The 12,054-nt window shown below is 42.5% G+C and overlaps 1 protein-coding gene across 4 annotated transcripts in view; it reads left to right on the top strand.

The window, feature by feature from the left end:
• LOC121291388 (thyroid hormone receptor-associated protein 3-like) overlaps nt 1-12,054 on the top strand; it is a 125,402-nt gene that overhangs the window by 16,965 nt on the left and 96,383 nt on the right. For 3 of the 4 annotated variants that reach the window (XM_041212487.1, XM_041212488.1, XM_041212485.1), the window contains exon 2: nt 423-477. The exons of the other annotated variant lie outside the window; for it this stretch is intronic. The gene's annotated coding sequence lies outside the window, so the exon portion shown is untranslated. The remainder of the gene's footprint in view (nt 1-422; nt 478-12,054) is intronic. 4 annotated transcript variants of the gene reach the window in all.

Here is a 12,054-nt window from a genome sequence, read left to right as displayed (position 1 = left end):
TACTTGGAGTGTTCCGTGGTAACGTGGCCAGATCCATCCTTCGCAACACTGGGGAGAAGTAGCAAAACCACTGACAAGATTCTCTTCCTCCCCTGCTCTACAGTTGTTTGCTGTGTTGTTGCTACTCTTTTTTGTTGCAAAAATATACTTTATTCATAAATCTTCAAAAACATTTCGAACCATTTCAAAATCACCATTACAAAAATACAATCAGGTTCAACTTTAACAACATGAATCACAAGGTGTATCAGTACAAACAATGAATATTACAATCATTGGCAGACATTCATTTTAAGCTGTACAGCCTGAGGGGCTCTAAACAGTTTCCAGTCCCTTGGTGCACTGTGGCAGAAAGGTCTTAGGCAGCGACCATTGTTGTTGCTACTCTGTCACACTAACTGTTAGTTTGTGTTCTTTGGCAGATTGCTGTGGCGTACTGAGATTGAGCCCTGATACGTGGCAAGTACTTACTGGCAGGTAAGCAGCAGTCAATCATTAATATTAGTGTTGGTGATTGCCTGCAGGGATTAAGGGGAGGAATCAGTATTACAGTGCTGGAAACTTCCACCATTAGGAAACTCTATGATTTCCACAAGGAATGCTGTATGCAGATCCCCACCAGCTGTTTGGCTGGATCATATGTGTAAAAGGATTGTGCTGTTAATGTAAACTCCACTGGTAAGTGATACAACCATGGCAAACTGGAGAAGTTGAGTAGTATTAAATTAAAGCACAGGTTTGCAATTTTGCCAAAATCATTAATAAACCTGAGGATTAGGGTGTTTTTCTTTAAATCAGCAAAAGGTGAACAAGAAATTGATTAAAAAACAGGAAATAGAATATTGAAGTAAATTAGCGAGGAACATAAAAATATGTTGGGGTTGAACACTCTGGGAGCAACAACTGGCGCTATCCAGCCCTGTGTTACCCCCTCAGTCTGTACTCTGAACCTTTCAGTGTTACTGTTTATAATAGGCATATGAGTTACTTGTAATTTTCAGCTAATTTACACTTTGAGTGGGTAATTTGATTGCAATAGTTTTAGGATCTGTCATTATTCACTTTGAGGTGAAGAGTGGAAGGCCAGACCAGGAATGTGCTTAATAAAGCCTGTAGTGTAAATTGCTAGAGTTGGGAACTCCAAAGCAGCTCTTGTTCATCTGCCTCATTGCAGCGATGTGCTGTTAGCTTTAAAATAGGATAGTTTCCACTTTTCCAATTTTGTCAATACAAAACAGCCCAAGGGCAGGTACAGCACAGGTTAGATGCAATGTAAAGCTTTGTCTGCACTATCCCATCAAACTCTCCCAGAGCAGGCACAGCATACGTTAGATCCACTTCAGCGCTATCTCTGCCATCAAGGTGCCTTTACCTTGCCTTGGAATCTCCCCTATTACAGCTTGTAACAGCAGCAGAGTAGGAGTAGATGGGACATTTTTGTGTGGGCAGACTGTAACTAGTGGGTTGCCCCAAGGATCAGTATTTGGGCATTTTCTCTTTGCAATTGATATTAATAACATAGATGTGGACGCTGAATAATATATCCAAGTTTGCTGGTGGTACAAAGTTAGGTGGGAAAATAAGCAGTGATGAGGACTCAAAGGGGCAATGGAGGGCTAGGGATAAGCTGGGTAAGGGGTTAAGAACATGGCCAATGGAATACAATGTGGTGAAGTGTGATGTTATCCACTTTGGTGGAAAAAGTTCAAAAGAGAGTAACTTTGAATGGTCATAGAGTCATAGCCATAGAGGTCCACAGCACAGAAAAAGGCCCTTCGGCCCATTGAGTCTGCACCGATCGAACAAGTACCTAACTATTCTAATCCCATTCTCCAGCACTAGGCCCATTGTCTTGTATGCCATGGCATTGCAAGTGCACATCCAAACACTTCTTAAATGATATGAGGGTTTCTACCTCTATCACCCTTTCGGGCAGTGAGTTCCAGATTCCCAGCAACCTCTGGGTGGAAGAATTCTTCCTCATATCTCCTCTAAACCTCCTGCCCCTTACCTTAAATCTATGCCCCCTGGTTTTTGACCCCTCCAAGGGGAAATGTTCCTTCCTGTCCACCCTATCTATGCACCTCATAATTTTATACATCTCAATCACCGTACCCCCTCAATCTCCTCTGCTCCAAGGAAAATAACTCCAGTCTATCCAATCTCTCCTCATAGCTAAAACTCTCCAGCCCAGGCAACATCCTGGTAAATCTCCTCTGCACCCTCTCTAATGCAATCACATCCTTCCTATAATTTAGATTGCAGGACTGCACGCAATACTCTAGCTGTGGCCTAACCAACGTTTTATACAGTTCCAGCGTAGCCTCCCTGCTCTTATATTCTATGCCTCGGCTAATAAAGGCAAGTATCCAGTTTGCCATCTTATCTACCTGTCCTGCTATTTTAAGGGACCAGTGGACATGCACACCAAGGTCCCTCTGATCCTTTGGTATTTCCCATTCAGCATGTATTCCCGTGCCTTGTTTGCCCTGCCAAGTGCATCACCTCACACTTATCTGGATTACATTGCATTTGATCAGTCCATCTGACCAGCCCATCTATATCCTCCTGTAATCTAAGGCCATCCTCCTCACTATTTACCACCCCACCAATTTTCGTGTCATCTGTGAACTTACTGACCAACCTTCCTACTTTCAAGTCTAAATTGTTTATATTTACCACAAACAGCAATCCCCGTGGAACCCTATTGGACACAGGCCAAAACACTCCTTGACCATCACCTTCTGCTTCCTGCCACTTAGCCAATTCTGGATCCAATTTGCCAAATTGCCTTGGATCCCATTGGCTCTTACCTTCGTTATCAGTCTCCCATGTGGGACCTTATCAAAAGCCTCGCTGAAGTCCAAGTAGACTATGTCAAATGCATTGCCCTCATCTACACTCCTGGTCACCTCTTCGAAAAATTCAATCAAATTGGTCAGACATGACCTCCCCTTAACAAAACCAAGCTGATTGTCCTTGATTAATCCCTGCCTCTCCAAGTGTCGATTAATTCTCTCCCTCAGAATCCCTTCCACTGAGGTTAGACTGACTGGCCTGTAGTTCCCTGGTTTATCCCTTCCTCCCTTCTTGAACAACAGTACCACACTGGCTGTCCTCCAGTCCTCTGTGGCCAGAGAGGTATTGAAAATTTTTGCCAGCGCCCCTGCTATCTCCCCCCTTGTCTCACTCAACAGCCTGGGATACATTTCATATGGGCCTTGAGATTTATCTACTTTTAAGCCTGTCAAACCACTTAGAACCTCCTCCCTTTCTATGCTAATTTCTTTAATTATGTCACAGTCCTTCTGCCTAATTTCCATACCCATGTTGTTCCTTTCATGTGTGAACACCGACACACAGTATTCATTTAGAACCCCATCTACATCTTCTGGCTCCACACACAAATTACCATTATGGTCCTTAATGGGCCCTTCTCTTTCCCTAGTTATCCTCTTACTCTTAACGTACTTGTAAAATAACTTTGGATTTTCCTATGTTTTATCTGCCAATGTTTTTTCATACCCCCTTTTTGCTCTCCTAATTTCCTTTTTAGGTTCCCCCTACACATTCTATACCCCTCTCGGACTTTCGCTGTTTTGAGTCCTCGGTATCTGCTATAAGCCTCCCTTTTGCTCTTTATCCAATCCTGTATATCCCTCGACATCCAAGTTCCCTGGATTTATTGGTCCCACCCTTTATCTTTACTGGAATATGTTGGCACTGAACTCTGCCTATTTACTCCTTGAATGAGTCCCACTGCTCTGACACAGATTTACCTAAAAGTAGCTGCTCCCAGTCGTCTTTGGCCAAATCATATCTGATCTTATTAAAATCGGCCTTCCCCCAATTTAGAACTCGGATTTCTGGCCCATCCTTGTCCTTTTCCATAGCAACCTTGAATCTAATGGAGTTATGATCACTATCTGCAAAATGTTTTCCGCCCGATACCTCTACCACTTGCCCAGCTTCATTCCCTAAAATTAAGTCCAGGACCGGCCCCTCTCTTGTACTACCTTTTACCTACTGGCTTAAAAAGCTCTCCCTTTAAACCTATTACACTATGAGTAACCTAGTTAATGTTGGGGAAATTGATATCCTCCACTATTACTACCATATTTTGCACTTCTCTGAAATTTGCCTACACATCTGCTCTTCTTTTTTCTCTGACTGTTTGGGGGCCTATAGTACAGTCCCAGCAATGCGATTGCTCCTTTTTTGTTTTTAGGTTCTACCCATATGGCTTCATTTAAGGAGCCTTCTAAGATGTCATCCCTCCTTACTGCTGTAATTGATTCCTTGATCAATATTACGATGCCCCCTCCTCTTTTATCTCCTTCCTTGTCTCGCTTGACGACCCTATATCCTGGAATATTGAGCTGCCAATCCTGCCCCTATCTCATCCATGTCTCTGACAGCAATGACATCATACTTCCATGTGTTAATTTGTGGCCTCATCATCTGCCTTATTCGTCAAACTCCTTGCATTAAAATAAATAACATCCAACCATGACAAACTCCCTTGTGCCTTAACTGGCCTATATTTTCTATGCCTTCCAGACTCACTTGCTCTCTCTTCTAATTTTGGCTGTGCATCTCCCCCTGCTGAACTGCCTCAGGATCCCATCCCCCTGCCAAGTTAGTTTAAACCCTCCCCAATGGCATTAGCAAACCTCCCCGCAAGGATGTTGGTCCCATTCCGGTTCAGGTGCAACCCGTCCGCCTTGTACAGGTCTCACCGCTCCCAGAAACGGTCCCAATGTCCCAGAAATCTAAAGCCCTTCCTCCTGCACCATCTCTGCAGCCACGCATTCATCCGGACTAACCTCATGTCTATACTCAGTAGCATGTGGCACTGGAAGTAATCCAGAGATTACTACCTTTGAGGTCCTGTTTCTTAATTCGCTTCCTAGCTCCCTAAATTCTGCACTGCAGGACCTCATCCCTCTTTCTACCCATGTCGTTGGTACCAATATGTACCATGATCTCTGTCTGTTTCCCCTCCCCCTTTAGAATGCCCTGCAGCTGTTCAGTTACATCCTTGATCCTGGCACCAGGGAGGCAACATACTATCTTGGAGTCACGTCTACAGCTGTAGAAACGCCTGTCTGTTCCCCTTACTATTGAGTCTCCTACCTCTATTGCTCTTCCTCTCTTTTTCCTCCCCCTGCTGTGCAGCTGAGTCACTCACAGTGCCATGAGTGTGGCTGCACTCCCCAAAGGAACTGTCACTCTCACCGTTTTCCAACGCAGAAAAATGGTTCTCGAGCAAGATGCACCCAGGGGATTTCCTGACTACCTGCCTGACACCTTTCTTCTGACTGGTCACCCATTCCCTCTCTGTCTGCACTTCCGAAAGCTGTGGGTTGACCGCATCTAAAAATGTGCTATCCACGAAACTCTCGGTCTCATGGATGCACCTCAGTGCCTTCAGCTGCTGCTCAGGCTCCGAAACTCAGAGCTCAAGTAGCTGCAGCTGATAGCACTTCCTGCACATGTGACCGGTCAGAGCGCAAGGAGCGTCTAGGACCTCCCACATGTTGCAGGTGAAAGACTGGGAAAGGTGTTCGTTCAGAGGGACCTTGGTGTCCTTCTACATGAATCTCAAAATAAATGCAAGTACAGCAAGCAATTAGGAAGGAGAATGGTATACCAGCTTTTGTTAAAAATGGATTGGAGTTCAAGAGTAAATAATTCCTTACTACGATTATACAGGGAATTGTGAGTTCGCATCTGGAGCATTGTGTGCAGTTTTGATCTCCTTACCTCAGGAAGGACCTACTTGCCATGGAGGGAGTGCAATGAAGGTTCACTAGGCTGCTTCCTGGGATGAGGGGAGATTGACTAGACTAAGCCTTTGTTCCGAGAAGTTTGAAAGAATGCGAGGTGATCTAATTGGAGTTAAAATTCTTAAGGGTCTTGAAGGCTAGATTTTGAGAAAATGTTTCGCCTTGTTGGGGAATCTAGAACCTAAAATCTAGGAAGCAGAGAGCTAGGGTAAATGGGTCTTTTTTAGGTTGGGAAGCTGTAACAAGTAGAGTGCCACAGAGATCAGTGTTGGGGCCTCAACTTTTTACAATCTATATCAATGACTTGGATGAAGGGACTGAATGTATGGTTGCTAAATTTGCCAATGACATCAAGATATGTAGGAAAGTAAGTTGTTATGAGGAGGAAAAGTGATTTAGGTATATTACGTGAGTAGGCAAAAATTTGGCAGTTGGAGTACAATGTGGGAAAATATGAGCTAGTCCACTTGAGGGGACTTGACAGACTGGATGTTGAAAGAATGTTTCCCCTTGTGGGAGAGACTAGAACTAGGGGACACAGTTTAAGAGGTCTCCCTTTTCAAATGGACATGAGGAGAAATTTTTTTTCTGAGAGTTGTTAGCCTGTGGAATGCTCTTCCTCAGAAAGCAGTGGAGGCTGAGCCATTGAATTTATTCAAGGTTGAATTAGATAGATTTTTGATCGGCAAAGGAGTTGAGGAATATGGGGGTAGACAGGAAAGTGGAATTGAGACCACAGTCAGATTAGCCAGATTTGACAGGAAGAACAGAAAAGTAGTTTAAATGGAGAGAGATTGAAGAACTCTGATGCAGAGGGATCTGGGTGTCCTGGTACATTAATCACAAGTTAGTATGCTGTGATTAGGAGGCAAATGGAATATTGTTGCTTATAATAAGGGGAATGAAATATCAAAGTAAGAAAGTTTTACTGCAGCTATTACAGGGCCTTGGTGAGACCATGTCTGGAATATGGTTACAGTTTTTGCCTCCTTATTTGAAAAAGGATATAATTGTATTAGAAGCAGTTCAGAGAAGCTGCACTTGACTCATTCCTGGGATGAAGGACCTATCTTATGAAGTAATGTTGAACAGATTTGGCCTGTACCCATTAGAGTTTAGAAGAATGAGAGGTGATCTTATTGAATTATACGAGGCCCTGGGGGGACTTGCCAGAGTGGATGTTGAAAGGATGTTTCCCCTGGGAGAGACTAGAACTAGGGGACACAGTTTAAGAGGTATCCCTTTTCAAATGGACATGAGAAATTTTTTCTGGGGATTGTTAACCTGTGGAATGCTCTTCCTCAGAAAGCAGTGGAGGCTGGGCCATTGAATTTATTCAAGGCTGAACTAGATAGATTTTGATCGGCAAAGGAGTTGAGAAATATGGGTGTAGACAGGAAAGTGGAATTGAGATCACAGTCAGATTAGCCATGATCTTATCGAAGGGCTGAATGGCTTACTCCTATTCCTAAGTTCTGTGTTCCTAACATGTAGTCATAGTCTCAGCATGAGGGGGTCGATCATTTAGAACTGAGATAAGGAAAAAACTTTTCATTCAAAAGGTTGTGAATCATTGAAATTCACAAGAGGGCTGTGGATGATTGAGTATTTTTAGGACAGGATGATATATTTTTAAGTACTAAGGAATATGGTGATAGCTCATGAAAGTGGAGTTGAGGTAAAAAGTCAGCACAATCTTCTTGAATGGTGGAGCAGACACAGAGCCAAATGGTCTACTCCAGCTCCTATTATGATCTTAGATGATGTTTCCACAACTGAGTGTGACAGGTTATTACTAATCTTGGAAAGCTATGGCAGGCTATGGGAAGAGGTATTGCATATATTTCCTTGGGAGTGGATGTTCAGTCTGACCTTGAACAGCTACTGGGGTGTAGGCCTCCGCTGGCTGCTGACCAGCTCTTCCGATCTCTTTCTTTGTGCCCCCAACCACCCTGGGGCCAGGGTTGTTGCCTGAGCTGTGCTGGCCTGGGATTAATTCCACTTCCACAGCTTCCTCTGAACAAGATCGTAATTTCCTGGCCATTGTGTTTGATGGGAAAGTTGTTCAGTCATTATTCACTTTGAGGTTTGATTGGTTTCTGAATCAACTTAGTGTGTAATTGTCAGGTATTCATTGCAAACTGCACATTTCTAGTAATACATGTGTAGTGATGGCCAATTCAAGGCAGTCGGTCTGTCTCTTTGGTTTGTGGTGTGGATATCATGAGGAACTAGGTACTGCTGTCCACTGTGACCTTTTCACTACAGAGGATCAAGATGCAGTTACGTGCTGTTTTAACAAAATGAAATGGAAACTCCCAAGGTTTCCAAGAAGAGTTTTTTTTTAATAAATGTAAAAAAAAGTCTTGAACAAAACATTATTTACATCAAGGTCTGTTGCACCTGCAGTCAACATTCCCTGTAATTTTTTTGGACTTCAATTCTTGGAGTTTAAAATTCAAGTCAGAAACCTGCCAAAGAGCCTGCTTTTTTTTTCCTCTTTCTCTCCCCTCTCCTTCAGGCACTGACTCTTGCAGGAGTATAATTGCACTGGCAGCAACTACACTTCATCCAGTGGCCAATCGGGAAGGGTGAGCCCAGCTAATGGTGCGCTATCCTAATTGTCAACAGCATTATAGTCCTGGGCACTGGGGCCATTTGTAGTGTGCTAGCAGCAGAGCTACTTTGGACAGTGCACGAACCAGCTGAACCACTTGGAAAGTTGGTCTTATTCCCCCACTCGAGATTCTTGCCAACTGGACCCTCGTGTTGCAGAATTAAGTCAGTCCACATTGAAACCATTGGGGATGTCCGCCAACATTGCCAGACTCTCAATTTCATTGGAGTTGGTTGTAAAACAAGAGCTGTTTGTTGACAGTGATGCTGGGCAATGCATTACTTGCGCTTTCTCATTAACCAAAGAACAAATCAAAGGCTTGACTTCGGATTGCCAAATCTTGACTTTCTGAATCAACTGATGTCTTCAAAGATTTTCTCTGCATTCTTTCCTGCACCATTCCTTCCCCACTTTCCTCAAGTGGCTGTAAGGAAGGCCTTGTTACAGGGTTTGTTGGAATAATGTGGATTATTTGTCTGTTTTAATGTAATCATTTCCTTGCTCCTTGTGTAGGGTTGCGGAGAAGAAGCCCTATTCCAGATATTCAGGATTAAGCTCACTTGGTCACCATTGGAGGTTAGGGGGAATTTCCTGGAGTTTTCCCTAAATTGGCATCTGGGATTTCTCCAAGTATTGTGACTGTCCTGTGTGATTCTCTGTCTCTGCACTACCCCCCAATTTTTCCGCATTTTGAAATCTCCAAAACTCTAACCTTCAATTCCTGGTAATACTTAGAGCCTTTGAATGCTTTCTTCGATTCTAACACACTATAACCTCTCCAGTCCAGAAATCTATTTTTCAGAATCAACAGTTGTCTGGAAATTCTTTGAGCAGACCTAAGCAACTCACGGCATAATTTTAGTACGGTTCTTTGGGAGCAGAAACATGGAGTGTTTAGATAAGTAAAACTATATTACTGTTTTATAATGTTCTATCACTCTTCTATGTGTCTGATAAATATTTATATCTATGATGTGTTTTAGTTCACACACTTGTAGTTGGGCATTCTAATATAATTTTATGCAGAAAATTTCAAAATTCGAAATTACATGGTCCCAAGCATTCGGCTGGAGAGGTTATTGTGTATCTGTTCCATGATGGAATCCCCCAAACTGCACTTAAGACTGCAGCTGTGGCCTGCCTAATGTTTTCCATTTGTTTTCAGTCCCCCTAGGTATAAAACCCATAAACCTATTTGCCCTTTTTTTGCACCTGCATAACTTCTAACCGAATTAGGAAATGCATGAAATGCTTTGCTGTTAGGCCCAGTTTGTGATTTTCTGTAATGAGTGGATGTCTAGTGGTTTTGTTTAGAAACAAATGGATCCAGTGGAAGTACATTTGTTCCTTTGGCCAACCCTGCCTCAACCACAACCTGGATTTGTAGAAACTTCAGAAACTGCTTAATGTATTGATAATCTAATCTTGCTGCCCCTCATTGCCTTCCTAGATTTGCTCTATGCAGGTTAAAATGTGTGCTTCGTGGAGACATGGTTAACTTTGTTCTGTTTAATAGGGCAGACTAGCTGCTATAAGGAGGGGTGTTCATTTCGGATGGTGCTTGGCACTCTTCTTAATCTGGTTTTCAGTTGTTAGATAGTTGGGTTGAGGGGCAAAGGGGGAATTCCAAAAACTAAGTGGTCTCTTGCCTGTTGAGCGTAAGGGTGGAGATCTGATGGGCAGGGTCAGATTTGAATGTACCCAATAAGACTATTTCAGGCCTCCATTGTACTAATGCTCATGACTGGATCAGAAAAGAGGGGATCAGCTGTTTTTTATTCTGTGTGATCTCTATCCAAATAAGAACATAGTGATTGTAGCCTGGAGCATGTGTGCTCTCACTTATTACTTCTGAATGATTACTAGTCCTTTATTCCATAGTATCCTACATCTTCGTGCGCACTGAATTATAAGGATCTTCTGTATGAAATGATGTCGCCTTCGATATAGCAGTTACCAGATGAGCCCTCCTTCCAGTTGCACAGTTCAGGACTACCCTTATCTGGAGAGGCTCTTTGGATACTGGACAGATTATTAGAAAAAGTAAATACTCTGATAGCAATCCTTCTCCAGCGTCTAATGGAAGCCAGAGATTTATTGTGCCTTAAGCAGGGACATGTTTTTTTGTAATGTTGCTGTAGATATACACTAAAATGTCTTAAGGATGAGCTTCAGTCTGCAGAGTTTGCATCCTTCTCAGATTACTTGAGGCCCGAGCTGGAGCCTCAATAGCTTTTGAACTAAAGCTAATCCAATTATTGGTGGAAGATGATAGACAGTTTATTTATAGATGTTACTGTCTGAAGACAGATTTCAAAAGCAAGCAAATCTTTGGTAGGAAGTAAACAGTTGTCTCAGACTATGTTTTAAATGGTAGAAATGGTCAATATCAGACAATTGAAAAAAATCCAGTTCTTCAAATAAGTTTACTTGAACATTAAAGAGTGACATAGAAATGAGCAGCCCTGCAGTTTTCAATTCTTGCTTCACAGTGCCAATTCAACATGAAGCAGCAACAAGGAGCCCTGTGAAGTTGTTGCCCATGTAACATTATACAGTGACTCTGTTAAAGTTTATTGAAAAGAAGTAATATGTCTGTGTCCAATACTTTTGGTTGAAGCAACTTGCAAATGCTTTGGCCTTTCCTCTTAAACTAATATACTGAGCTCTGCCACAGTTGAGGACAGGGATTGAAGAGTAGATGGCTACTTTTGTGTAGCCTGATGTAATGGCTTCAATAGGTTGACCTCACACTCTTAAGATTTGCCTGGTGATGATTCTGGCTCAGAATCTTCTATACCTTCCCATTCAGCCATTGTTAGTCTGGCTTGATAGTGTTGGAGGAGTGAGAGACGTGCTGGTCATCAGTATACAGATTGTGGTGGTATATAATTCTGCTGCTTTTTGCCCAGAGCGCCTTGTGAATGCCCGGTTTTGGTTTGCTAGATCTGTCTTGGTTTGTTCCACTTAGCCTAGTGCTAGTGTCACATGATGGAGGGAGTTCTTACTGTGGAGATGAGACTCTTTAAGTTTCCAATTTGATGAAAAACCCCCATCACAAATTTTGATGCATTCACTTTTACCTTGAGTGATTACTTGATTTGTACTGTTTCTACCATCTGTGGCTCGAGTTGCCAATATGCCCTTGGGTCCCTTTTTTAATCATGTTTTCATTTTTTTTCCCCCAAGTACCCATGTCCTTGACTTTTTCTTTTCCAATTGTATAATCTGCAACTAGACTGTACTCACTGTTTTCCGACTCTACTTTTGGTTACCTGCTTTTCCAAAACCTGGTTGCCTTCTGGTCACATGTTGACTGAAGAAGCTATCCTGAGCACAGTGCAAAAAAAACCTCCCCAGATTGACTACATATGTATTCCCTATCATAAAGCTTTTGAAAAAAATGAGTGCAACTGCTGTGGAGTTTGCTGATGATTAAAGAAAGTTTGCATTTATATAATACTTTTTCACACCCTTGGGTCTTTTCAGTGTTGCTGAAGCTGAACTATTTTTGAAGTGTCTTCACTATTGTTATCCAGCCATTGTTTTATGGAGGTTGAATATCTAAATACTTAGCGTATTTTTCACCGAACTACAGGTAATGATAAACATGAAGGGAACAGACAAGTTAACATTTCAGGTGTTCTT

The sequence above is a fragment of the Carcharodon carcharias genome, chromosome 19 (assembly GCF_017639515.1).
Source record: "Carcharodon carcharias isolate sCarCar2 chromosome 19, sCarCar2.pri, whole genome shotgun sequence".
NCBI lineage: Eukaryota > Metazoa > Chordata > Chondrichthyes > Lamniformes > Lamnidae > Carcharodon > Carcharodon carcharias.
The sequence above is the reverse complement of the archived record's forward strand: the minus strand, read 5'-3'. Positions and strand labels throughout refer to the sequence as shown.